Source organism: Tamandua tetradactyla, chromosome 2 (assembly GCF_023851605.1).
Source record: "Tamandua tetradactyla isolate mTamTet1 chromosome 2, mTamTet1.pri, whole genome shotgun sequence".
Classification (NCBI taxonomy): domain Eukaryota; kingdom Metazoa; phylum Chordata; class Mammalia; order Pilosa; family Myrmecophagidae; genus Tamandua; species Tamandua tetradactyla.
This window is the reverse complement of record NC_135328.1, coordinates 161,698,117-161,725,627: the sequence shown is the minus strand read 5'-3', so window position 1 is coordinate 161,725,627 and position 27,511 is coordinate 161,698,117. Positions and strand designations below refer to the sequence as shown.

Genomic DNA, 27,511 nt, shown 5'->3' with positions numbered 1-27,511 from the left:
TTGTTTTGAATGCTAGGCATTATGCAAAGCTTTGCTGAAGTAATAATCCATTCTCGTTTTTGCAGAGGGGGAAACAGTCTCAGAGAAATTAAGTAACTGGCCCAAAGTCACATAGCAAGTGAGTGGTGGTGTCAGTATAGGACCCGGGTTGGTCTGATTCCAGAGCCTGAGCTCTTAATCACATTCCTCTGCTGTTTGCAGCAGTTTTTGGCTTCCTGGAACTCCACCCTCAGACTTGCACAGAATCATAGAATTTTATAATTGGAAGGCAACTGTAGGCATGGTTACCAACTGTCCCTGGTTGCAAGGGTGTGGACTTCCAATTTTCAAAACCAGGGCAATTCTAGGCAAACAAGGATGATTTGGTCACACTAAAGGTTGTAGGACTATCAAAACCATCAATAGAGATAAAACTTGCAGAATCTTCTCTACCAATGTAAGGTTTTCTTATGACCTCTTCCCCTCTTAATTTACATTTTAGGAAAGTGAGACTCTAAGAGGGGAAGTTACATAGCTCCTTAGAAAGCAGAGCAGGAATTAGAAAACAGATTTCGGGACTAAAATCTTTTCTTTTGCGCAGTAAATGAAGCTGCAGAATTCAAGTCAAGAGCATTCATTGAGCCTCTACTATGTGAATGGCAAGGCCGTGAGTTAATGAGAGGCCAGGAGAAACAGGAAGCATCTAAGGCAGGGCTCTCCATAGAACTTTCCATGTTTATATCTGTGCTAGCCAATATGATGGTCACTAATCCACTGTGACTAAGTATTTGAAATGAAGCTCGTGGGACTGAGGAACTTAGCTTTTAATTTTATTTACTTTTAATTAAATTTACATAGTGACATGTGGCAAGTTACATAGCGACATGTGGCGAGTAGCTAACACATTGGAAAGCACAGGTCCAAGGGATGTGAATAGTATTTCAGAAGCAGTTCCTTCAATTTTTCAGAGAAAAGATCTTGTAGTGTGCATCCTCTTGAAAAAGAACTTATTTCTTTTCTCCAAGGGAAGGGAAGATGAGAGCAGAAAGGAATCATGGCTTATGGATGGATTGCTAGGTACCAGGACTAAAACAAACATTAGCTCACAAAACTCTGCAGTAAGCCTGTGCAGTGGGCATCATTGATCCTCGTTTTATGCATAAGGAACGCTGAACCTCAGACAAGTTCAGTAACGTCCCCAAGTTCTCATTTGTAGAGTTGGGGTTTGAACCCAGTTCTGACTCTAAAGCCTGTCCTCTATACCAGTGCATCCTAAACTTTGATGTGCATATAAGTAAGTCATCTGTGGCTCTTGTTAACATTCTGATTCTGGAGATCTGGAGCCAGAGATTCTGTTTTGCTAACAAGCTTCCAGGTGATGCCAAAGCTGCTGATTCATGAACCACATTTGGGGTAACAGAACTCTGTCTCTCTTAGTCAAAATGTTTTCCTTTCCTTCCTCTGTCAAATACTTCACTAGAGTTATGAGAGGAAGAAATAAAGATTACATACCGTTAATAAATATTAAAGCTCAGCGAAAAAACAGTTTCTTTATGACTTGAAAGAAGGCACCTTCACCCTTGGAGAGTCGAGGGCTTCCTTCTCAGGTGAGGTTGATCCAACATCCAGTCACATCTCAGTTACATCTTATGGTACAAAACCAACCAGGAAAGTGTTTTCAATCAGAAAGATGGGTCATCCAAAGAACATGAGCTTTTGAATGAGGTAGAGTGGGGGAAGAATCCCAGGTCTGCTCCTTACTAGTGATGTGACCTTGTGTGAATCCTCATCATCCTCTGAGCCTCCAATTTCATCCTGGTGAAAATGATGATTGACAGTTTGTAACACATAGGGATGCATTAATGACGAAGAGAAATCGTGTAAATTATTGGAGAGGGAATGCACTTAGATGATCGTTTCCTCCTGCTCTCTCTCTTCCTTCCTCTCTCCCTCCTGCTCACCCTCCCTTTCTTTTCTCACCTCTTCTGGGAAGTCTCCTCCAAAGGCAACTCTGAGTAGGGGAGCGAGGATGGTGCCAAGAGTCAGGTTGAGAAGGCCCAGACTTGACCCTAGTTGCCACTTCCAACCAGGACCTCCAGCAAGCTGGGAGTTCTACCAGGGAGGCCAAGAACCTGTTACCTTCACTTTCTTACCCTCAGGCCCACCTCAGAAATGCCTTCAGTCCTGCTTCACCATCTTGTCTCTGCAATACAAAAAAGAAAGAGACTGGAAACACAGGAAAGAGGTTTCTTTTGAGAGAAACCTTTTGCGGTAAACTGTGTCTATGCTGAAAACCCAAATACAAGTGAGTTTTTTAAAAATTATGTGATTTCTTTGACAGGCAGCAGAGTTCACATCAAGGGCCTATGTTTTAATTGAATAGGATGATTTTTTTCCTTGCAACCTGGAAGAGTCTTAGAGGCAAGATTGGAATGTTAATCTAAAATGAGTACAGCTTTCTTCAGTAAGCATTTCCTTTAAGGAGGGTGACAATAAATACTGTTGTGTGTTCATCTTTTCCGTGCTTAACCAAGGTAAGAAATCCCCTTCAGGAGGGCCCCTCACACCCTCAGAGCCAAGTGACTCTTTACATAAGGCTAAGGCTCTTGGTTAGCCATTACCCAGCTGAGCCACCCACTCAACTGTAAGATTTTGGGTCGTGTAGGTACAGCCTATCCCTAGCACAGTATTTCGTATACTTGGAGTTCAATAAACATGTGTTAAAATGTATTGATTTGTTCATCATTTCGTTCTATATATGGTAGTACTGATTCCAGTTTTTCAATCCAATCCCATTTTTAAGCAGCCTCCACACACCTACCACACACACACATACACGCACATAAACAAAAACAAAAACAAAAATTAAACCTTGAAAAATAGCCCCAAAGCCCAACACCGTCTTTAACACTGACGGAAAAAGGAAAGATGACTCCATTCTGAATTGACTGCATTTATTTTCCTTCTCTAAATGTGCAAAAAAGACTAGATTAAAATAAAGTTGGAGAGAGGCCACTCTGATACACCCAGAAATTATAGCCCAGCTTGTAACAGCTACTCAGCTTCTGCCTGATTAAGTTTGCCCTGCCACTGAAAATCATTCCACATACCAGGTCCAGCTGGACCCAATACATCTAGGCCGGTCCTGGGACTCACGGTGCTGGGTCTTTCCATGATCCAGGGTCCAGGCTGGGTGCATGGAGATCCTGTGCTCCTCTGTCATTTCCCTCCCCTCCTCCTTCCTTCCTTCTCTCCTGGCAGAGGCCGTATCCTGTTGCTCTGAGCAAGACCCAAGAGAAAGGCCAGCAGCAAGTTATTGTGCTGGAAACGAAGACAAATGAGTCCCTTTTCTGTGGGGCTCCTGGCATCCTGTTGGAGGAAGGAAAGGACAATGTTCTGAGGGAGCTGGCTTCGTTGACCCCCTCCTGATGGTCTCTCCCCTCCCCTTTCCGGTGCAGCGTTTGTCAGCTCCAAAGCTTCTACTTCCTGAGTATTCGTTAGATGCACGTGTGAGGTATGTGGTTTCCCCCTGCCCCAGCAGACTCTTGGCCAAACTTCAGGAAGCGCAGCTCAAAGAGCCCTGCACTGGACCCTGAAATAGGCAAGAGTCCTGGCTCCTTCTCACTTGCTGCCAGCGTGCTACTGCCAGATCACTTCTCATCTGGGGCATCTCGTGGCATTTATTTCAGTACCTCCTGTGTGCTCGGAACTGCCACCTGCATCAGTGGTTCCCAAACCTGGCTGTGCATCAGAATCACCTGGGAAGCTTTGGATCTGCATATACTTAATATGCCAAAATTGGACTCTAGACAGATGTTTCAGCACTGGAAATGTTCTTTGATGGTTCCTGTGTCCCTGGAATGAAAGGACTGTCCACTCCTCTTTCTTTACCTTGCTCTTTTCTATCCCTCTGTAGAAAATTGGTGGATGAGAGATATAGACATGGATATCAGAAGCAATAAAGAGCAGTGATAAGAAAAATGAACTTTAGAGATAGACTCCCAGCATTCAGAAGCCAGAACCCCCACTTACTTGCTTTGTAACCTTGGGCAGACCTTTTAACCATTATTTGCATCCATTTATTCATCTATGAAATGGGAATATAATAACTACATCATAGGATTTTTGTGAGGGTTGGTATTTTCAAAACCCTTAAAATAGCACCTGACAAAATTATAAATACTATGTAAGTATTAACTGTTATTATTACACTAGAGGTCCACAAGTATATTTCTTATTCATTGAACATGTAATGTCCATCTTTTCCACACCAAATACTGGGGCAAGCACTGGTGATTTAGAAATGAGAAAGACCAACTTCTTGCCCTCAAGAAGCTTTCTTTCTAGCAGAACAGTTTGACTCATAAAGAATTAACTATAACACATTTTTGTCAGATTGAGTTCTCCGGGAAGCAGATTTGAAGGGCATTTAGTAATATAGGTGGGTTTTTTTTTTAGGGAATGTTCTGGGTTTAACATTGTAGAAGGGAGGCGAACAGAAGCAGGATTGAGAAAGTGAGAAGGAAATCCTTAATGTAAGCCTGCAAACATCTTGGCCAATCTCACAGAGAGAGCTCTAGAACTAAGAAGGATCCTCAGACTTGTCACAAGATGGACTGAGGTGGGTGGATCTTACCACTCCTACATCAATCAGTCATTACATGTGATTGCCCCAGCAAGGGGTGTGACCTTGGGCAAGGTGGCTGTCTGTAGTTGAAGCAGTCCCTGAAGCTGACAGTTGACCATTGTTTGCTGACAGCACTCCCAGTAGCTAGGGCAACAATAAGTTCTTCACTGAAGGGGATCTGGCTGGTGCATTGGTGTCTACCACAAATATGTAAGGGCAATTTTGATGAAACAACAGAAAGCACAGAAAAAATAAACAACTGTGTACGATGCACCAATGACTCGGAATAGACTGGCCAAAGAATTGGATTAGGGTTCTGGAGCCTTCCTGATACGCAAGAATTTAATCTTTGTTTGCTGACTTAAGGGGAGAGAGGTCCGTAAAGTCCAGGGAAAGGGTCTGGGATGGCTGTCATAATAGAAGTGCTGAGAGCAGCAGAAATTTACCAATTGGTACAAATGCATTACATCATTTTGACAGGTACAGCCTTAGAGATAAGTTCCAAGCTGTCCATCCTCAAAGGGCTCTTACCACTACCCCAGGCACCCCAAGAGACATGAAAAGAGTTTGGCTATGAGGAACTATAGTGAGTTTTATCTATCTTTTACAGGCATTAGTGTATATTGAAGAGTACATGAGACCTGAAATCAGTTCTCTGCCAGTCACTAGGTCTGAGAACTAGGGCAATCCTCTTACACTCTTTGAGTTCTAGTTTCCTCCTTTCTCTAATAAAATAATACTGATCCCCTGGAACGTAGCAAGCCTAAACATGATTATATAGGTAAAAGATCTAGCATCACATCTAGAACATCTTGCATGCTCAGTAAAAGCTTTTATTCCCCTAGTTTCTGTCTCTTCCATTCCATTTCCTATCCCCTACTTCTAACCCCTTTGTACCAAACCCTTGAACTTGAGACACCTAAGCTAAAAAAAAATTTTTTTTAATTTTAGAAAGGCTTTGGAATCATGGCAGATTGTCAAGATCTGAGAACTCCTATCGGGAGCAGGTAGTTCTAATAAAGAAAGTGAAGTTTCATGATCATGATCAGTCCTTTTCTGCCCCTAAATAGCCAGACCTTATCTCTCCTCCAGCTGAAGTGGAGAGCAGGATTCATAAGCCTTGGGATCAAGGTTAATTGCTTTACAAAGTTGACTGAGGTCACCAGAAACTGCTTAGGGTCCACTATGTTCCACGGACACACACACACACACACGTGCACACATCTTTGCTTCTCTTTGAAAGATTCAGTAAGGCCTACTAGTCTAATCTTTTAAAATCAGAATGGATAATATTTGGGATTTTGATGATTCTACCTAACCTTAGTTTTGTTTGAATTGTGGCCAGTATTTTACATCAAGCAAACTAATAGCTTTTCTGGTTCCCTTTCTCAGCAAAACAGTTGTTACTTTACCAAGAGCAGAGATCATTTTGTACTTACAGATCAGGCAAGGATGTTTCCATGAAAATTCAACTTTCTTTATTAATTTACCTATTTGATAACATTCAAGAAAATCCTACTTTTTAAAAATGCTGTTCCATGTTAAACTGTGGATGCGGGCTTCATCAGTTGAACCAATATTAGGAAAGGTCGCCCTAAAGTGCATCATTTTTAAAAAGTTATAATTTGTGACAGCCGGTGTGGTGGGATGTATTGTGAGCCCCAGTTTGGACATGTTCTTGGTCTCGTCCACAGCCTGGCGGGTGTAGACCTACGGTAGATAAGATCTCTTTAAGATGTTACTTAAGGTAAGGTGCAGCTCAACCCAATCTGGTTGGGCTTTAATCCAGATGGCTGGAGTCCTTTATATAAAGAGTTGAAAGTTTGATGAAGGGAGAAGCCAGGAGGAGCTGCCAGAAGCAGGAAGTCAATGGAACCCGGAGGAGAAAGGAGAAGACATTGCTATATGCATTATCATGTGGCAGAGAAAAGCCAAGGAACCCCCAAAGATTGCCAGCCAGACAGAAGATAACAAGCCCGGAAGGAAGCGAGCCTTCTAGCCTCTGAAACAATGAGCCAATAAATTATTGTTGTTAAGCCAGACTATTGTATGGTATTTGTTTTAGCAGCTAGGAAACCAAAACATCTAGGCGTGCAGAATTACTCCAACAGTTGAGTATATTTCCTAATCGAGGTCAGGAAGAGACTGACTTTACTAAGAACAAATAAGAGTAATCTGTAAATAATAATAATGATTGTGATTTATTGAGTACTTAGTTATTGTGTGTCAAGTTGCCTAATAACAGTAGTGAGGGAAGTATTAATGGAATGAGCTAGAGAAAAATTTCTTTCCTAGAACACCTTCAGGGAGGGCTCTATGTTTGTTTAGGTGGAACTTTAATAGGCAGTTGAGTGCAGTGGAGGTGAAATTCCTAAATGCAGTCATCTGGTTAAGGGCAGCCCTTTTGTTTTGCTGGGTAGGATGTGCAAGTTTAGATGTACAATTTGGTCAAGAGCAAAGAAGGACTAAGAGACTGAGGATCGTGAGTGAATTTGAAAGTGAGAGAATGGAGCTTCGCATAGTAGACGGATGAATTTAGAGGCAGCATAGAAAATAAATCAATTCAGGAGAAGCAACACGTCAAAGGGGGCATGGAATGGAAACCACCTCCTCTGTCTCCTTTATAATATCTCCAGTGAAATACACTTTTGATGTGGGTGAATTTCTTCTGGAGAGTGTGAAGAGGCTCTGAGACTCGCATTAAGTTTGGTCCAAGGCAAAGGCAGGGTTAGTGGTATAGGCTGCCCACATTTGGGAAATAATAATAAAAGTGATATTTCCATGTTATAATTAGGGAAACCATAGCTCAGAGAAGTTAAGTAAACTGGCCTAAGGTCATTCAGTGGACATATGGAAAAGCTGGGCTTAGAACAATGTCTTTCTGACTCCACTGAGTAGACTCAGTGGATGTTGGAGAGTAGACTGTCAGTTTGTCTGACCACTTCCCATCTCTGGTTCTCTGGTCTCTGGTGTCCCAAGAGTCTATTGATTTTCAAGGACCTTCCTCATAAAATTGTTGGAAGGATTAAATAAATTAACATCCATTAAAAAATGCTTAAAACAGTATCTGGCATAAAAGAGTACCTGATAAATGTTGGTTGTTATTACTAAAAGCTCTACAGGTATTTGCTTGCTCAATTTTCTCAGGCCAATGAGTGGGAACTATTTTTCCCATTTTATAAATAATGAAGCTGAAGCTCAGAGAGGTTAAGTAATTTGCCTGTTTACACAGAAAGTAAGTTATGGAGGATGAATTCAAGCTCCAAATTGTAAGAATCCAGATTTATTGTCACAACTTTTACTGTCTGCAGCTCCTTCACTCTGATTTTAGTCCTGGAAGTTTCTGGATTTGGGAAAGCAGAAGTCCTAAACTGACCCTAAGTCTGAAGTCCTATGATTCAAGCACTCATGATGAATCAATGTGCCCACTGTGGACTTCCTAGGTTCTGCTTCACTCAGTATTCCGAGGAGTCAGAGGTTAAAGCCTGTAAGCCCAGCTCCCGGAACATTCCATCTTCTGGCTTAAATATGAACATGTCATGTTTAGTCTACTCTTTGATTCTAGCAAGGCTGGATTTCAAGCCCTTTTACTGGAGGATTATGACTTAGGAATCTAGAACAAATGGCTTTTCCAAGCACCTCTGGTTATGTTTTCTATATTAATTCACACTATAATGTTTTATCTGGTTACCTATTTCACCTAGATGGCATAAAAAATGTCTAAAATCATGTTGTCTGAGTTTAAATGGCAGGCAACTCCAAAGAACTGTGTACAGAGGCATGTGAGTCATATGCTCAACATGACCCTGATTCCTGGACAGTGTGGACTTAAGTGTGGACTTGAGTCCAGGCTCTGCCACCGACTAGTTCTATGAGCTTAGGTAAGTTACTTAACCTCTGAGCCTCCATTTCCTTTCCAATAAAATGGAGACAATAATAGCATCTAACTTTTAAGCTTGTTGTGAAGATTGAGATGGTACAAGTAAGGCTGTGAAGGAGACAGAAGTGTGTAATGGGGTAGAAAGAAGCCTGAAGGATGGGAGTGGTGGAGGATGCAGGGAGTATTAGGTAGGGTGGTCAGGAAAGGCCTTGGTGAGGAAGGGGCTTTTCAGCTGAGACCTGAATGATGAGGGAGAGGCAGCCATGCAAGGATCAGGAGGGACAACATTCCAGATTCTGAAACAAACAACCAGAAATGTCCTGAGATGGGGACAAACTCAGTCTGTTTGTGGAGAAGGACGGTCCATGGGTCCAAGGAGTAGAGAATGAAGAGGAGGGTGGTAGGAAATAAGACTGGAGAAGGAGGCAGGGCCTTATCACTGTGGACTGTGGCCCCCACTTTTCTTCCTTCACCATCCCTCTTCTAAGGCTCTGCCCACCTTGGGAGTATCCTGAAGGCCACTGACACACTAAATGAAACGATCCAACAGGCACATCAAGTGTCATGTCTTGCTGTGGGAAGCCTCCTTGGCTCAGAGCTGATAACCCAGAATACACAAGTCATGTCCCTGGACCATCCACGTGCTCTTGCTTTTAAGGGCCTGGGGCATGTGAGAAGCAGTAAGCGCTGCCTCCAAGGTCTCTGTATTTCACCTTAAGGTGTTTGTCAAAAACACAGAGTGGGAAAAGAAAATGAGGCTTTTTCTCCAATTTTTTATTTTGAAAAAAATTTCAAAACTACAGGAATGTTGCAAGAATAGTACAATGAACATATGCCCTTCAAGCAGCTCCACCAGTTGGCAACATTTGCATGCTCTCTCTCTCACACTTATGCATTCACACCACACACACACATGCACACATAGACCCATTTGAATTTTTTGCTAAACCATTTGAAAATTAGTTGAAGATATCATGTTACTTCACCCCAAAATACTTCAGCATGGATCTCCTAAGAACAAGGAACCAAGGACATTCTCTCATATAAAAACAACATAATTATCACACAGGTATCACACAAAACTTTCTTGATACAGTACTGCTTTGTAATATACAATCCCTATTTAAATTTCCTCACAATTATCCCCATATTATCCTTTTGAGCTGTTTTCTTTATCGAACATCCAATTATTTTAATTATCATGCCTTTTCCGCCTCCTTTAATCTAAAAGAATACCCCAGATTTTGTTTGTTTCTTTTGCTTTTTAGTCTCTCATGACAGTCAGATTCTGAAGACTCAGGGCAGTTATTTGTGCAGAATGCCCCTGAGTTTGGAACTGTCCAATATTTCTTCACAATTTGGCCCACATGAATCCATTTGGGTACAGATACCATACAGTCCTATAGTATTTGTACTATATTGGATCTTTTTCAGTGCCTCCCATCAGGGAACATATGATGTCCCACAATTGATGAAAATAGTTTTGGTCATCTGGTAAACTGGAACCACCAGATCTCTCCTCTGTGGAAGTAGCTTTATGCCTTTGTAATTGATAAGTAATCTGTGAGCGGTACTCTGAGACTGTATGGATAGCCTATTTCCCAACATTATTTCACCCAAAGATTTCAGTGTCCATTGAAAATTCTTGAATGAATCCAGTATTATGGTGTTTATAAAATGGTGATTTTTATTTCTAGCTTTCCTGCTACATTTCTTAGTTATTGTTCCTCAGTAAGGAAGAGCTTTCCTTGTCACCCACCTCCAGGACATATCTACTCGACACTTTCAGTGCTTAGATTATTACTCTGTTCAAGATTCAAATTTCAGACAAAAGAATCCAGTTGACCTAGCTTAGGGGAATATGGTGCAACTTAATTGACATTTCCCTTAAATGTCAGACCTCAAAGAAAACTTAAGGTATAATTAGCAAAAGAAGGGCGAATAGAAGCTGGACAGACAAAAGCAACAGCTGCCAATTACAGCAAGAAGTTAATATTAGTGGAACTTCTCCAACCACTGAGTGAGAAGTTCTAGGCCCACTGTGACTTGGCTTCTGTTAACTACTCTGCCTCATCTTCTGAGACTTCACCTCATAGTCTCCCCTCTAGGCCCCACAGCTTACTGTTTGCATCTCTGTGGCCTTTAAATTTGCCACTTTCTTGGCTTGCAACAAGCCTTCCATATCTACAGCCCAGGGGACTGTATATCAGAGTGGTACAGAGTACAGGCATTAGGGGCAAACCAACCTAGGTTTAAATCCCCCTAGTATCATTTATTAGCTTTGTAGTCCTGGGCAAAACACTTATCTTGTCTATGCCTCAGTTCTTCAATCTTCACATGGGGATAATTATAATAACTATATGTAGTACACATGTACAACTTTTCTAAGTGCTTTATATGTATTATTTCATTTAAGCCTTTCCCCAAGCCTATGAGGTAGAGGTTATTATTTCCACTTATACAAATGAGGAAAATGAGTCAAAGGATTGCAATATAGAAATGAAGGTGTGGGGAATCCCAGACTCTTTCTACCTATCCAGTGCTTCATCATGTGTGGCCTCTGTTCCCAAGGTTACCCCATGGGACCCAATAGCTCCCTTACCTCAAGCTTTCATTGCCATATTCCAACCAAAAAAGAAAAAAAAGGAGAGGAAGAAGGTCATACTCCTATTAATTTAGGATATTTCCTGGTGGACATACCATTTCTACTGATTCCCACTGAACAGAACTTAGCTGTAGTTCCATGCTTTGCAACAATGACGGCTGAAGTCATATTCCCAGTTAAAAATGAAGCAGCTCTATTACTCTAGAGGAAGGGGAAACCAAACAGGGAACAATCGGAGGTCTCTTGTACAGATCCTGCAAGGTATGTATTAGTAGCTTATTTTTTTATTTTTATTTTTTTTTGATTTTTTTTTTTATTAATTAAAAAAAAGAATTAACAAAACAATTAGAAATCATTTCAATCTACATGTACAATCAGTAATTCTTAATAACATCACATAGTTGCATATTCATCATTTCTTAGTACATTTGCATCGATTTAGAAAAAGAAATAAAAAGCAACAGAATAAGAATTAAAACAATAATAGAAAGAAAAAAAAAAACAAAAAAAACAAAAACAAAAAACCTATACCTCACATGCAGCTTCATTCAGTGTTTTAACATAATTGCATTACAATTGGGTAGTATTGTGCTGTCCATTTCTGAGTTTTTATATCCAGTCCCGTTGTACAGTCTGTATCCCTTCATCTCCAATTATCCCTTCTCTTTTTTTTTTTTTAATTAACAGAAAAAAAGAAATTAACCCAACATTTAGAGATCATACCATTCTACACATGCAATCATTAATTCTTAACATCATCACATAGCTGCATGATCATCATTTCTTAGTACATTTGCATTGGTTTAGAAGAACTAGCAACATAACCGAAAAAGATATAGAATGTTAATATAGAGAAAAAAATAAAAGTAATAATAGTAAAATCAAAACAAAACAACACAAAACAAAACAAAAACCTATAGCTCAGATGCAGCTTCATTCAGTGTTTTAACATGATTACTTTGCAATTAGGTATTATTGTGCTGTCCATTTTTGAGTTTTTGTATCTAGTCCTGTTGCACAGTCTGTATCCCTTCAGCTTCAATTACCCATTGTCTTACCCTGTTTCTAACTCCTGCTGAACTCTGTTACCAATGACATATTTCAAGTTTATTCTCGAATGTCCGTTCACATCAGTGGGACCATACAGTATTTGTCCTTTAGTTTTTGGCTGGATTCACTCAGCATAATATTCTCTAGGTCCATCCATGTTATTACATGGTTCATAAGTTTATCTTGTCTTAAAGCTGCATAATATTCCATCGTATGTATATACCACAGTTTGTTTAGCCACTCTTCTGTTGATGGAGATTTTGGCTGTTTCCATCTCTTTGCAATTGTAAATAACGCTGCTATAAACATTGGTGTGCAAATGTCCGTTTGTGTCTTTGCCCTTAAGTCCTTTGAGTAGATACCTAGCAATGGTATTGCAGGGTCGTATGGCAATTCTATATTCAGCTTTTTGAGGAACCGCCAAACTGCCTTCCACAGTGGTTGCACCCTTTGACATTCCCACCAACAGTGGATAAGTGTGCCTCTTTCTCCGCATCCTCTCCAGCACTTGTCATTTTCTGTTTTGTTGATAATGGCCATTCTGGTGGGTGTGAGATGATATCTCATTGTGGTTTTGATTTGCATTTCTCTAATGGCCAGGGACATTGAGCATCTCTTCATGTGCCTCTTGGCCATCCGTATTTCCTCTTCTGAGAGGTGTCTGTTCAAGTCTTTTTCCCATTTTGTAATTGGGTTGGCTGTCTTTTTGTTGTTGAGATGAACAATCTCTTTATAAATTCTGGATACTAGACCTTTATCTGATATATCATTTCCAAATATTGTCTCCCATTGTGAAGGCTGTCTTTCTACTTTCTTGATGAAGTTCTTTGATGCACAAAAGTGTTTAATTTTGAGGAGTTCCCATTTATTTATTTCCTTCTTCAGTGCTCTTGCTTTAGGTTTAAGGTCCATAAAACCGCCTCCAGTTGTAAGATCCATAAGATATCTCCCTACATTTTCCTCTAACTGTTTTATGGTCTTAGACCTAATGTTTAGATCTTTGATCCATTTTGAGTTAACTTTTGTATAGGGTGTGAGAGATGGGTCTTCTTTCATTCTTTTGCATATGGATATCCAGTTCTCTAGGCACCATTTATTGAAGAGACTGCTCTGTCCCAGGTGAGTTGGCTTGACTGCTTTATCAAAGATCAAATGTCCATAGATGAGAGGGTCTATATCTGAGCACTCTATTCGATTCCATTGGTCGATATATCTATCTTTATGCCAATACCATGCTGTTTTGACCACTGTGGCTTCATAATATGCCTTAAAGTCAGGCAGCGCGAGACGTCCAGCTCCGTTTTTTTTCCTCAAGATGTTTTTAGCAATTCGGGGCACCCTGCCCTTCCAGATAAATTTGCTTATTGGTTTTTCTATTTCTGAAAAATAGTAGCTTATTTTAAAGGGGAGAAAATCAAAGTGAAATAATTTGGTAAAGATGACACAGATAGTAAATTACTGTGTCTGTTTGCTCAAACAGCCACTGGGCTAGAGTGCTTCTTTGTGGATTAAGTAGCAGCCTCATGACTCTGGTGATATCAGGTCTTTCTTAGAAATGTGCTGCTCATTTCTGGCCAGTGTTCCCTAGACAACCAGTGTGGACAGCTAAAACCCTGATACATATGTGGCAGTGACAAGAGAAAGAAAATAGAATGACAGTGGGAGTGTGTTGAAAAGTACCCCCAGCCTGGGAGCCAGGTTACCAGGTTTCCAGTCCCACCTCAGTCACTCATTAATTGTGTGATCCTTGTTAAATCATTCCCTACTGGGCCTCAAGTTCCTCATCCGTTATATCCTCTCCAGTTCTGATTCTCTTTTGGTTTAGGTCTAATATCTGCTCATATGATGAGTCAAGCTGGGATCTGGATTATAAAAGTATTTAAAGCCTCCATTTCATTCTCCTGCACAATTTTAGATTCTGTTGAATTCCAGGGCCTGGCTCAGGAATTGAGCTTGCATTTTGATTTCATAAAATTTCATATGATTAGTGGGAAATGTTCACTAACTAAAAGCTTTGAGACAGTAGGAATCATGTTTGATTTTCTCACCATTTTATCTCCAGCAATTGGCAGAGCTACTAACTGGTTCCTTGTGGGCTTCAAAAATACTTATTGACTTATTGACTGACCTAAACAATAGCCTACTTAAACATATCTGACAAATTGCAGGCATAACTCTTTGTATTGTGCTTCTCTTTATTGCACTTCACAGATATTGTGTATTTTTACAAATTGAGGGTTTGCATAATTCTGTGTCAAGCAAGTCAATCAATAAGATTTTTCCAACAGCATGTGCTCATTTTGTGCCTCTTTGTCACATTTTAATTAAGGTATGTGCTTTTTCTTTTTAGACATAGGGCTTGTGCTGGTTTGAAAGGTTGTACATACTCTAGAAAAGCCATGTTTTAATCCTAATCCGATTTTGTAAAGGCAACCATTTCTTCTAATCCCTATTCAGTACTGTATGTTTGAAACTGTAATTAGATCATCTCCCTGGAGTTGTAACTTAGGGAGTCACATCTTCATGTGATCTTGATGTGATCTTGAGTGGTCAAGAGTGGTTGTTAAAATGGATTAGGTGGAGACGTGTCTCCACCCATTTGGGTGAATCTTGATTAGTTTACTGGAATCCTATAATGACAAGAGAGAAGCTAGGAGATTGAGAGAGAGCAGAGCAGAACGGCATAGCCATGAGAAGCAGAGTCCATCAGCCAGCGACCTTTGGAGATGAAGAAGGAAAATGCCTCCCAGGGAGCTTCATGAAAGGAAGCTGGGAGAGAAAGCTACCAGATGACGCCATGTTCACCATGTTCCAGATGAGAGAGAAACCCTGACTGTGTTCACCATGTGCCTTTCCAGATGAGAGAGAAACTCTACGTTTGCTATGTGGCCTTCCACTTGAGAGAGAAAAACCCTGAACTTGATCGGCCTTCTTGAACCAAGGTATCTTTCTCTGGATGCCTTAGATTGGACATTTCTATAGTCTTGCTTTAATTGGGACATTACCTTGGCCTTAGAACTTAGTAAACTAGCAACTTATTAAATTCCCCTTTTTAAAAGCCATTCCATTTCTGGTATATTGCATTCCAGCAGCTAGCAAACTAGAACAGGGCTATTGTACACTTAATAAAATACAGGATAGTGTAAACACAATTTTTATATAAAATAGGAAACCAAAAACTTGCGTGATTCATTTCATTAAGCTATTCACTTTATTATGGTGGTCAGGAACCAAATCCGCAACTCTCTGAGATATCCCTTACTGTTCCCATCCCAAGGGAAAGGATGAACTTCAAAGAAGGCATATGAAAACTAGAATTTACTATGGCAGATTGAATTGTGAAGGTCAGTTGAAAGCAAATTCTTAATCTTAATCCTTCCCTGTGGGTGTGAACCCATTGTAAATAGAACCTTTTGAAGATGTTATTTTTAGTGAAGGTGTGGTCCATCTGAATGAAGGGAAAACCACAGGAACTCAATGGAACCTGGAAGGGAAAGGAGAGGACATTGCTATGTGACAGGAAAGCCAAGGACCCAGCCAGAACCTACCGGCCCCAGGGAGGAAGCAGCCATCTAAACTCTGCAACCATGAGCCAATACATTGCTGTTGTTTAAGCCAATCCAGTTCATAGTATTTATAAAGTTTTTGTAATTCCAATAAAAATACCAACAAACTTTTTTTTATGGCGCTAGACAAGCTGATACTAAAGTTCATATTGGAAAATAAATATACAAAACTTGCAAGAGAAAAACCGAAAAGAAATATACCTAACAAGTATTAAAACACACTGCAAAACCTCTATAATTAAAGTAGTATAATACTGCTAAATGAACTGAAAGGCCAATGGAATAGATTAGAAAGTACAGAACTAGACCTAATCATAGGTGGAAGTCAAGAATGTGTTAAGAGTGGTAACTCAAATCACTAGGACAAAGAAGGGTTTTGTAATGAACAGTGTTGGAACAACTGGTTAGACATTTGAAAAAAAGTTAAAATTAGATTTATTCCTCATACCATATACCAGAATAAATTCCAAATGCATCAAAGATAGAAATGTAAAGTAACAATACACGTATTAGAAGAAAACATGAGTGAATTCCCTATAAACTTATTGGGTAAGGAAAGGCTTACTAACTATGACTCAAGATCAGGATGTAATAAAAGAAAACAATGATAAATTTGAATACTGAAAAACAATAAAAAAGAAAACTTTTGCCTTGCAAAGCACTAATATGAAAGTCAAAAAAAGACAAATGACAAATGGGGAAAAAATATTTGCAACATATGTCAACAGATAAAAGGGCTAAAATTCTTAACTTATAAGGAACTTTTAAACATTGATTGGGGAGAAACCCCAAAATAATGTATAAAAAAACATGAACATGATTCTCTCTCTCTCTCTCTTTCTCCTTTCCTAGCTCTCTCTCTCTCTCTCTCTCTTTTTCTACATGCATATATATAATCTCTTTCTGACCTAATCTCTGAAGTGACATCCCATCACTAATATAATATACAGCATATACATATGTATATAATCCTTAAACATATATAAAGATGTCTTATAGCACTCATAATAAGAGAAACGCTATGGTAAGCAGTCTCCAAAATGGCTCCAATGATCCCTACCTTCTGTATCCACGCCCTTTTGCAATCCTCTCTCATTGAATGGGGGACAGACCTAGTGTCTCACTTCTAACAAACAGAACATAGCAAAAGTGATGGGATGTCACTTCAGAGATTAGGTCACAAAAAAACTGCCACTTCTGTCATGGATGTCCTCTTCCATTCTCCAGCTCACTTGCTCACTGCTCAGAGGGAAGCCACACGCCTGGTTGTAAGAGATCCATATGACAAGAAAATATTGTCTCCAGCCAGCAGCAAGGGAGGACCTGAAGTCTGCCAACAGCCAGATAAATTGGAAGTGGATCCTTCCCTTGTCGAGCTTTGAGGTGACTGCAGCCCCAGCTGACAACTGCATTTCAGCCTTGGGAGAGACCCCGAAGTAGAGGCACCCAGCTAAGTCGCTCCTAGATTCCCAAACCACAGAAACTGTGAGATAATAAATTTTTGTTGTTTTCAGTCACTAAAATTTTGGGGTAATTTGCTTTGTGACAATAGATTGTGAAAACAAATGCAAATTAAAACAATACTGAGATACCATTTCTCACACATCAAATTGGCAAAAAATTAAAAGATTGAGCAATATTCACAATCATACATGGCTGAGGTAATTTTGCATTATCTAACAAAATAGTTCACATTTGCCCTTCAATCCCACAGTCCCACTTCTAGCATTAAAGAAACACTTGCAACAATATAAAAATATATACGCACAGGTTCTTTCACTGAAACATTATTTGTAATTGAAAATTACCTAAATTTCCAAACACAGCACATTGAGCATACCCACATTGGCGTGCCATTGTTTTAGATATTCGTTGCTTTGTAACAAATCACCTTAAAATTTAGTAGCTTAAATAGCAACTTCTTAGTTTTCATGGTCCTGAGATTTGTCTGGGCTCAGGTGGGTGGTTCTTCCACAGGGCATAAGCTGAGGTCACTCCACTGGCTACATTTAACTGGAGTGCAGCTGGGACTGGAACATATGAGATGGTCTCTTGTGTCCCAGGGGCATTCTTTATTTGGCCTCTTATCACTCAGTAGTCTGTCCTAAGCATCTTTACAACATGGCAGCTGGCTTCTCAGAGCAAGGAAATGGAAGCTGCCAGTCCCCTCAAGATCTAGGCTTGGAAGTCCCAGAATATCATATTTGCTACATGCTATTGCTGAAAGCAAGTCTCAAGGTCAGCTCAATTCAAGGATAGAGGAAATATACTCCACCTCTTGACAGGAGGAACAGCAAATAATTTGTGGCCATTTATAATCTACCACAAATATGCAGCTGTAAATAAGAATAAGGATATCTGCCTGAATGGATATGGAGTGAGTTCCAAGAAAAGGCAAAGTACAAAAGGGTCTATATAGGACATTACCTTTTGTGCAAGTAAGAAGGGGAAATAAGAAAATAAACGTTTCTATGTGCTTACTTTTTGGTAAAACCTTCTATAAAGGACAGCTGACAAAACTGGAATATTGTATTGCAAGTAACATGAAAGTATTGTTTTTGATAACTACACTGAGGTTAATTAAGAGAATATTCTTGTTCTTAGGAAATATATGTCACAGTATTAACTGATAAAAGGGCATGAGATATGCAACCTACTCTCAAATGGTCCCAAAATAACTTTAGATATATAAAGGCTACAAACACAAACATCCTTTAAAAGGTTATTTACATTACTTTCACACTTATTTAGCTTTGTGATTTTGAATGACTTTTTAATTTTAATTTTCTGTTTCAATCAATGTCATCTTTAATAAGAGGAGCTAGAACAAAAATTTAGTATCAAAAGAGAATGAGAAAACAAATGTGGCAAAATGCAAAAACTGGCAAATTGGGGTAATGAGTACACTGGAGTTCTCTGTACTCTTCTTACAACTTTTCTCTGTCTGACATTATTGAAAATTAAAAGTAAAAAAAAATGATTACACTGTTGGTAAGTGGTTGAGGCATTCCTGCTTTGTTCCTAGGGTTGTCTGATATCAAAGCTTGTGTTCTTTGTATTCCACAGCACAATCTCTTTTTGAATAGAAGGGATGAATTCACACTGATCCTTCTTCATTCTCTAATCATTAGGACCAAACAAGACCATGGGCACTAGGAGCCAAGATTGGGCAATACATCTGCAGCCCGGGAGCAGAGGAAGAGAAGAAAAGACTCTCACTGCCCTTCACCTTGAGAGACCCACTCTCTAATCCACTAAACTAACCAACTCCAGACTTTTCCCTGCAGAGAACCATGTAATAGGCGTGTAAAGTGATGAAGGGGATTGTGCTTCAGAAACTTGTGTAAATAACTCTTTGGGCAGAAGAAATATTGCCAACACCTGCTTTTGGTTTTCTGGTATTTATTAGAGCCACCCTGTGAGGGACCTCTTTACTTTCTGGATCTTATTCATTTTGCTGAGTTCATTCTTGGTTCAGGGGTCATCATTTTGGGGGGTCTGAAAAAAGTTGGTGAGGCTCAAAGGAGGGTCACTGCCTGGGATTTCAGTAGATGAGTGTGGTTCAGAGATTCCCAAATGGACAATGATGATCTTGAGGTCAAATCTGTTAGCTCACCATCATTCTCTAAACTTCTTACTTCCCTCTCTCAAGGTCACAATTATCCATCCATCCATCCATCCATTTATCCATTTATTCAACAATAATAATTAGGTCTGAACCAAGATAGGCATCGTGCTCAATGCTAGGAACACAGCAATAAATAAGATTCATCTATGCCTTCAGGAGGAGAGAAGGACAGACAATTTAGGGAAGCATGGTAAATGCTGTGATGCTCATAAGTACAGAGTTCCATAGAAGAGGGACACCCAGGCTGGCAAAGTAAATTCAGCGATGCTTTTAGAGCTGGGTCTAAAGCCTGACGGGAAGGGTAGGTTAGGCAGAGAAACAGCACAAGCAAAAATTGGGTAACTAAACTCTTGATGCTCAAGAGTGTGGTCCATGGAGAAGAGGAAATTGGCATCAACTGGATGCCAATTACTAGGAATGCAGAATCTTGAACCCCATCTCGAACATATTGAATGAGAGCCTGCATATGACAAGGTCCATAGGGAATTCCTGTGCATATTAATGTTTGAGAAGCACTGGTCTAAACACCATTTTTTTGAGAAAATTACCAGCGGTTTCAGGTATCTCACTTCTAGTCTAGAACGCCCTTCTCTCCTCCATGGCTGTCTCCCTCGGTGGGCCAGCAGGCCCTACTCCCTAACTTGCTTCAAGCGCTGACATCAGCCAACTTAAGGTTTCTGGGAAATAAGAAGTTCCCGCCCCTGGAAGAGTTGCTAAGTCTTGCTTTCTTCTAGTTATAACATTGTCTGTACTTTCTGACCCATTTTGGGGACATTAGCCCAAGGAAAAAATCCAAAAGAAAATAATCATTTATACTCAGATGTTAGATGTTTACAACTGTGTCATCTTCCATCATAAACAATCAAAGGCGAAACAACCCACATGCCCAGCAAGGGTGGGTGCACGGATATGGGGGAAGGTGTCTTGTTCCCTAAGCACACTTCAGAATAACCAGGGCTGCCACTAGGGGCGAGTCAGGATGTCTTGAAATGTGCTCTGGCTGAGAAGCCAGGAAATCTGGGTCTAGCTTTGTTCTGCTCTCTAGACTAGGTCCCTTTGGATTAGCCCATTCCCATCTGAGAGCTTCAAATTCTTCTGTGATGGCTAAACTTTTGACATGCAATCTGTGCTCTTTTGGTGCTTTGAACTCTCCCTGCACAAGAATTCTTCCACACAGAGGGCAAGGCTCAGAACACAAAGACCTCGAAAGGGGTGGTGCGGAGATGGAAACTCAAGCTGAGCCGATAAGAAGAAGAACAAGGAAAGAGAAAAAGAGCAAGTATTGAACTCATATTCTGTGCAGACTCTGTGATACTAATAAAAGTTAATGTTTACTCAGCACTTGCTGTTTGCCAGATGCTATTTAAGTGCTTTATATGAATTATTCACTTAATCCTTACGTCAACACTATAAAGTAGGAATTATTATTCCCATTTTCCAGAAAAGTTCAGAAAGATTTTGTTACTTGCCCAATGTCACTCTGCTTGAAGTAGAGGGGCCAGGAGTCACCCTCACAGTCTGGCCCCAGAGCTCACATATGTAACTGGTTCTCACAGTGTGGTCCCCTGGACAACACGCCAGCAGCATGAGCATCACCTGGGAACCTGATGGGAAGGGGATGTCATCCAGCCCTGAATAAGACACTGGCGCAAGGGGGCAACAATCTCTGTCTTAACCAGTCCCTCATGCCAGGTGATTCTGAATATAGAATAACCTCAAGAACCACTGCTCTACTTCATGTTGCCACTTGTTGCTTTTACTCTTCATCACAAAATTAGAGGAAGTTATAATTAACAGCATTATATAGCTGAGGCCACTGAGCCTCAAAGGGGTCCTCTAACTTTCTCATAATCAAACAGAAAATCTCAGAGTGAGGATCTGAACCCAAGTCCACAGATGCCTGGGCTAAAATTCTTTCCACTACTTCACACATACCTTCAACTGCAAAAGTCAGTTTATCTGGAAGTAGAAGAAAGCAGGTTACTGGCCTCATTATGGGTAAGGTGCAGTGGGAGGGTGGGGAAAGAAGATGCATGTGGGGAATTAGCCAAACCTCATCCCTTTTGTCATTGTGCCCCTTGGGGGTTGGTGACACCTGAGTTCTGACTGGCCAGCCAATCTTATGTGGGCTGAGTGGATGATTTCTCTGGGCCCCACGGCACAGGACCTATTTTTAGCTCAGCCCTGATGGGACACGTTTGTCGGATGTTGCCAAATCACAAGAACAATCACACCCTGGTAGCAGGCAGGCTTCTGTTTGGCTCACAGACCACACATGGGCTGCCTGGGCCTGCACTCAGCCTCCTCCCAGCTGCTGGTTGGTTCCACCTGGACCAGCTCTAAGTGGAGAGAAAGAGATTCTAGGGAAAAGCAGGCCATGTTACATCTTTTCTCTAGTCACAGGATGCTTTTGCTGGACAGGCTCTCAGAAATGATAGGCCCAGAGCAGGACTATGACTTACCCTTGGTCATCCAGCCAGTTTGTCATAAGGTAAGAATCAGAAATCCAGACTTCTTGACTTCCTTTCCCAGTACAATGCAGACGATATGTGCATTCTCCAAGATGTTTGTTTATTTGTGTTCTGTCTGTTTCTGCTATCACCAACACCAACAGATTCATCCAAGGAATGCCAGTGCCCATTGCAACAGAGCCTAACCATCTGGTATAGCTACTCTAGAAAACAGGAGATTGATTGGGAAGGCAGGGTACAGACAGATGGACAAACATGTGAGAACTGCCTTCACATAGAAAATGGGTTACTTTGTAGAATGATGAGTAAGGAAGACCCATTCCATGGTAGAAGTCAAAGGGAGGTGAATTGCTCACTGTAAGAAATGAGCATTGTTAACTCATGGAATAAGATGCCTGTAATGCTGGGGTTGGAGTTGAGCAGGTAGAATTTGAAAAATGGTTCATCTAGAATGGGGTAAGAAAAAGTCCTGGGTTTGACAATATCTAAGATCTCTTCAGCTCCAAGTTCCTACAGTTTGTGAACATTTAAACATCTTGATGGAAGACATACTCAGTACTTCTCTAGATCCCGGGGAGTATCTAGCACAGGCCCAGCTAAGCAGCAGTGATAAAATGTTTGCTGTGGCAATGCTTTACCTGTGATGAAACTTACTTTATCTGTATGGTTCTCAGAAGGGGATCTCACAGAGTAGTGTTCTGTTTGCCCCACTAGCAGGTCTCAACTCTAGCAAATGGTGACCCAGCATAAAGCCCTCACTTCCCAGTCTCCATGGCACCTAGGTAAAGCAATGTGATTAAGATCTGGCTAATTAGGAATAGAGAGAACTGGAGCGTGCCAATTCCAAGAGGTGCCCTTAAAAATGTGTGTCTTCCCTGCCCCTCTTTATACATTCTGCAGCCTGGAAAGCAGACATAATGGTTATACTGTGAGCAGCCATCATGAATCATGTGATGGAAACAATTAGCCAAGAATGGCAAAGCAACAAGATAGAAAGAGCCTGGATCTGTCAATCAGGGAGATGCCATACGAGGCCTGTGCAGCCTATGTGACAGGAAAGTGAAAAGAGTGTTACTGTTGGTTTGATTTCTGTTACTCCCAGCAGAATCCAATTCTAATTCTCAAGGTTTGGATACCATTCTGACCAACCAAATGAGGAAATGATTCTGAAAGTCAGTCTGAAATGGCTGTTGAGACATAAATAATTATAGAAGAGGAAGGGGAGGAAGAGGAGAATGAGAAGGAAGGAGGAAGGGGAGGAGGAAGATGAGAAGCAAGAAGAGAAAAGGAGAAGGAGGACAAGGGAAAAGAGGGGAGAAGGATGGAGAGGTGAAGAGGAAGATCAACAATAACAACAAAATGACAAAGATTGGTCAAGAGTAGGTACCATTTGCAACCAGGATACAACATTCTTGATACCCAAGGTGGAAAGAACTCTGCATTCCCACTGCTTCTGTCCTAGTTCATATGCTCATTACAGTTCGTCTGAAGTTTTAGGTCTGCTCCCTATTTGTATTTGTCTCTAGTCTCTCCTTCACTCTCCTCTGCTCCATCCTACAAAAGCCAATCCTTACTACCTTATGCCTACTTCCCACCCCACTTTACACTTCAAGAACAGTAAATTATTCACTACTCCCCAAACGTGCCTACTAATTTCCTGCTCCCTTTGCTGCACTGATTCTCCTCCCAGGATGCCTATTGCCCTCATCTCTGAATCCTAACACTTCAAATGTTCTTCATGACTCCAGTCAATGCCCCCTTCTCCATGAATAATTCTCAATTCTCCTTGCTCCAGCTGGAATCAATATCCAAAGCCCACGCATTTTCTAATACATAGGGCTGTCTCCCTGGACCCCCATACTCCCTGCCCATGGCAAAAGGACTGAACAACAAGTGGAGGAGGGAGTGTGTTTCTCTGGGGCTAGTGATTGACTCATCACTATCCAAACTCCATACTAGGTTTCCTGTGCCTTTTTGTCCAAACCCCTCAGTATGATACACAAAGCATCCTATAATCTGGCCTTTTCCATATCTTCACTCCTGAGAAGAAGTCCCAAGACAGGTACACTAAATGACTTGGCTGTGTTGTGGCTTCCAACCTCTCTCTCACCATAAAGACCCTATCCATATCTGGAAACTCTGTTCTAGTTAATCTCCTCCATGAAGCCTTCCTGCTGAGCCTGCATCACACTCTTTCCTCCGTCATACAGATCTGAGTTTTTATACCATCCCATCACCCTTGTAAGACTGTAAAGAACCTGAAACTTTAGAATTAGGCATACCTGTCATTGGACAACATATTAAACTTGTCCAACCTCAATTTCTGTATCTTTAAAATGGGGATATGTATAATGCCTTCTCAAAGAGAAGTTATAAGGATTAAATAAGATACTGGTGCTCAAGGTAAGGTTCACATCACCCCCATTTGAGAACTTAGCAGTAGCACAGGGCAAGACACAAATGGGGTTTTCACTGAGGGATGGGCCAACTACCAAGCTATTGAATTTAAGGCTCCTGGAGAAAGCTACATACTCTGGGGTCAGCTGGGAGTCACTGTTCATAACTGTACAAGTGGGTGTTGCTGTGATCTCGGCAATGCTTGAATAGGATGGGTTGACTGTGTAGTAGAGAAGAAATACTGAAATTTCCAGGGGTGGAGAGATAATATAATCTTGTGCCTAGAGAGCCAGTAACCCCTGGTAAGATGCTTCTTAAGTGTCTAGTGAGTACCCTGGGACAGACTAATACCCTAGGAGAACTTCAACTTCCTTAGCACCAGGAAGCGTAGAAGAACAGTGTGCCAGTCCTCACTGACCTGGTAAGGCTGGTCCAACAGGAGAAGCTTTGATGGAAGGTCTCAGGAGATCTCAGGAGATGTGAATCAACTCACAGAAAACTGGCTTCCTTCAGAGCCCCACACTGTGAGCGGGCATGGATGAACGCAAGGTTTCAGATGGAAGGGCCAGGCTGGGGGAAGGACTAAGACCCTACTCACCAGAAGAGATCATTGACCTGGAGTATTGAGTTGAAGTCTCAGTTCACAGGGCCTGGGATCTGGTGTCCCATATTCAATGGGCTGTAACGAGGACACAAACCAGTGGACTAGATGCAAGAGACAGTCGGCCGTGTGACAGCATACTCAGAGGCAGCTGGGTGTTATATATGGGCATATGTACCTGGTGATGCCAGATTTTTTGTAGAGAAGACATAAACCTGAAGCTAATTCAGAAATATTCATCACTCTGCATCAGCCAACACTGCACAGCCAAAAAAAAAGCAACTGTAGGAAATGAGGAGGTTCCTGACGTGACAGTCTGAAATTATTTCTAGGGCCACTTCTGGATTGAGCAACCTCTAGTTATAAAATGGCCCCAAAATTGGGGTTGGTAACTCAAATTGTTGGTTTGCCATCATGCGTCTTAGGAAGACATCCCCAGTCATATCCCTTCAGAGCCTGCCTTATTGCTCTCATTAGCCAAAGGAGAGAGATTGAGATCACATGGCCTGGCGTCAGAGTAGGGATTTCCAACCCAGGTGTGCCAGTTTCTAGTTTCCTTGAGCAAGATTTAACCTCTGACCTCAGATCCTTCAACTGCAGTTGAAATAGTAGCTGAAAGTAACTTTACAATATGCCACACCCTTCTAAGAACTTTTTATTCATTTCTGATCTTCTCAATAACTCTACAAGGTGGGAAAAATTATGAATTACCCTCATTTCACAGATAAGAGAACTGAGGCATGGAAAAATTAAGATTACACAGTTAGTACATGGCAGACTGGCGATGAAATAAACTCAGACACTCTAGCTCCAGGGTCCTTGTTCTTAACCGCTATGCCACACTGGCTAGAATCTGAGAAATTGGGATGCAGTGGGAGTCACTAACACCCACAGTTCTCATGAGGACTAAAAATGATGATGTGTGTAAAATAATTAGCTCAGTGCCTGCAACATTAGCAACATATTTAGAATTCCCTATCATTACAGTGATTATTATTAACCATTTCCAATGTTCATTCTCACTCTCTGCTCCTCATTTTCTCTCTCTCCCTCTCTATTTATTGCAGTAAGAATTATTTCAACACCCAGTTCCAGACAAACACTCTTTTTATTTACCCCAAACTATGGCTTAATTCCTATTCATCTTTCTGTACACTGCAATTCCACCCAGCCCCTCTCCAACCATTTATTTGTCAAATCCTAGGGATTATTTATCAGATAAATGTACAATTAGGTAATGTTTTAATAACATGCTTGCCATCAGATAAGTGTATATTACGTATTCCCTGTAACCAGCTGTGCTCTATGGTAAATATTACCCTAAAAAGGAAATTCATGACTCATGATTAACTGAACAGCCAACTGGAAAGCTGGGGAGTTCCCATTTATGAAAATTATTATTGTTTGAGTGATTTTAACCCACCCACTGCCTGAGGCTCCCCTGGATAATGCTGCACAATGTAGCATGCAAACTGGAAGGGGCTGATTGGCTGGATTAAGTCAGGGTTATTTCATATCTTATATTTATAATATCGACTTACAAGGGAAAAATCTACTCCATTTTATGCAATTACCTATAATCAGGAATTTGCTGGCAGCACACACACACACACTCTGGATTCCACTCTTTGCGTGCCCCAGCAGGCCAAGAGCAAGGTTTCTCAATTCTTTTCTCCATTCTAATGGTGAATTATATAGAAAGTGCTCAGACTTAACAATCATTCATGTCTGGATAAAACTCAACATCATGATTTACCTGCTGTGTGACTTCAAACAAGTAATAAACTCTCTGAGCTTCAATTTTCCTCCTTGCGGAGATATCATGAGAATTAAACCACATAGAATGTGATTTTATATATTTATAAAATATATAACAATTTTTATAGTGAAGGGCTAAAAAAAATGGTGCTGTTAAGGTGGACATAGAAGACTTGGGGAAATTCTGTTCTAGGACAATGATGGCTGTACTTTTGAAACCACGTCCGGGGAGGGGTAAAGCTCTAGACACATTTTAGACACATTAGTTCTCTGCTTCCTACTAACAGGTCTGGAAACAAAGCCTCTTCTATCCAATAATGCTAAATTTAAAGTTAGCTCTTCTTGAGTACCTCTTACATGGAAAGGACTAAGATAGAAAGGTGGAAGACCATTTAGAGATAAATATCATATTGTCTTTGCAACTATGGAGCTCGCAGACTAATCAGTGTTTCTCTAAGTTACCTGTAGTTTTCCAACCACCTTTCTCAGAGCCATCCTGTTTCCTGGGCCTCTACTCCAGATTTATTGAATAAAATCTCTGGAGGTGGGGCTTTGGGATCTGCATTTTAAATAAATTTCTCCGGTTAAGCCCATGAACACTAAAGTTTGAGAATCAATCACTAGCATTAGCAGTATCTAAAATTTATTGAGCATTGATATTCATTCCTTCATTCAACATTTTTGAGGGTGTCTCTGTGCCAAGCGCTGTGCAATGCACTTTATGAATTATTTCATTTAATTTTCTCAACGTCTATATATAGCAGTCTAGTCAGAGAGCTAAGGAAAGTATGCATTTATATGTTGAATGTGCTAAGTGTCATAAGAGAAGTACATAAAATGTGCTCTGGACATCCTAAGAAGGAAGAAATTGTATCTAATTAGGAAGAGTACTACTAAAAAGACAAAAATGTACCAGATCAAATGTCTTTCCAACATACTCTTGGATTTC

At 40.7% G+C, this 27,511-nt stretch overlaps 1 long non-coding RNA gene across 1 annotated transcript; it reads right to left on the bottom strand.

Annotated features, from left to right (window-relative positions):
- Positions 1 to 851: 851 nt before the first annotated feature.
- On the bottom strand, positions 852 to 3,326 carry LOC143662922 (uncharacterized). Its single transcript, XR_013165672.1, has 3 exons — positions 3,090 to 3,326; positions 2,133 to 2,182; positions 852 to 1,794 (listed from the first exon to the last, which is right to left on the bottom strand). It is a non-coding gene; the product is annotated as an uncharacterized LOC143662922 (long non-coding RNA).
- Positions 3,327 to 27,511: the final 24,185 nt, after the last annotated feature.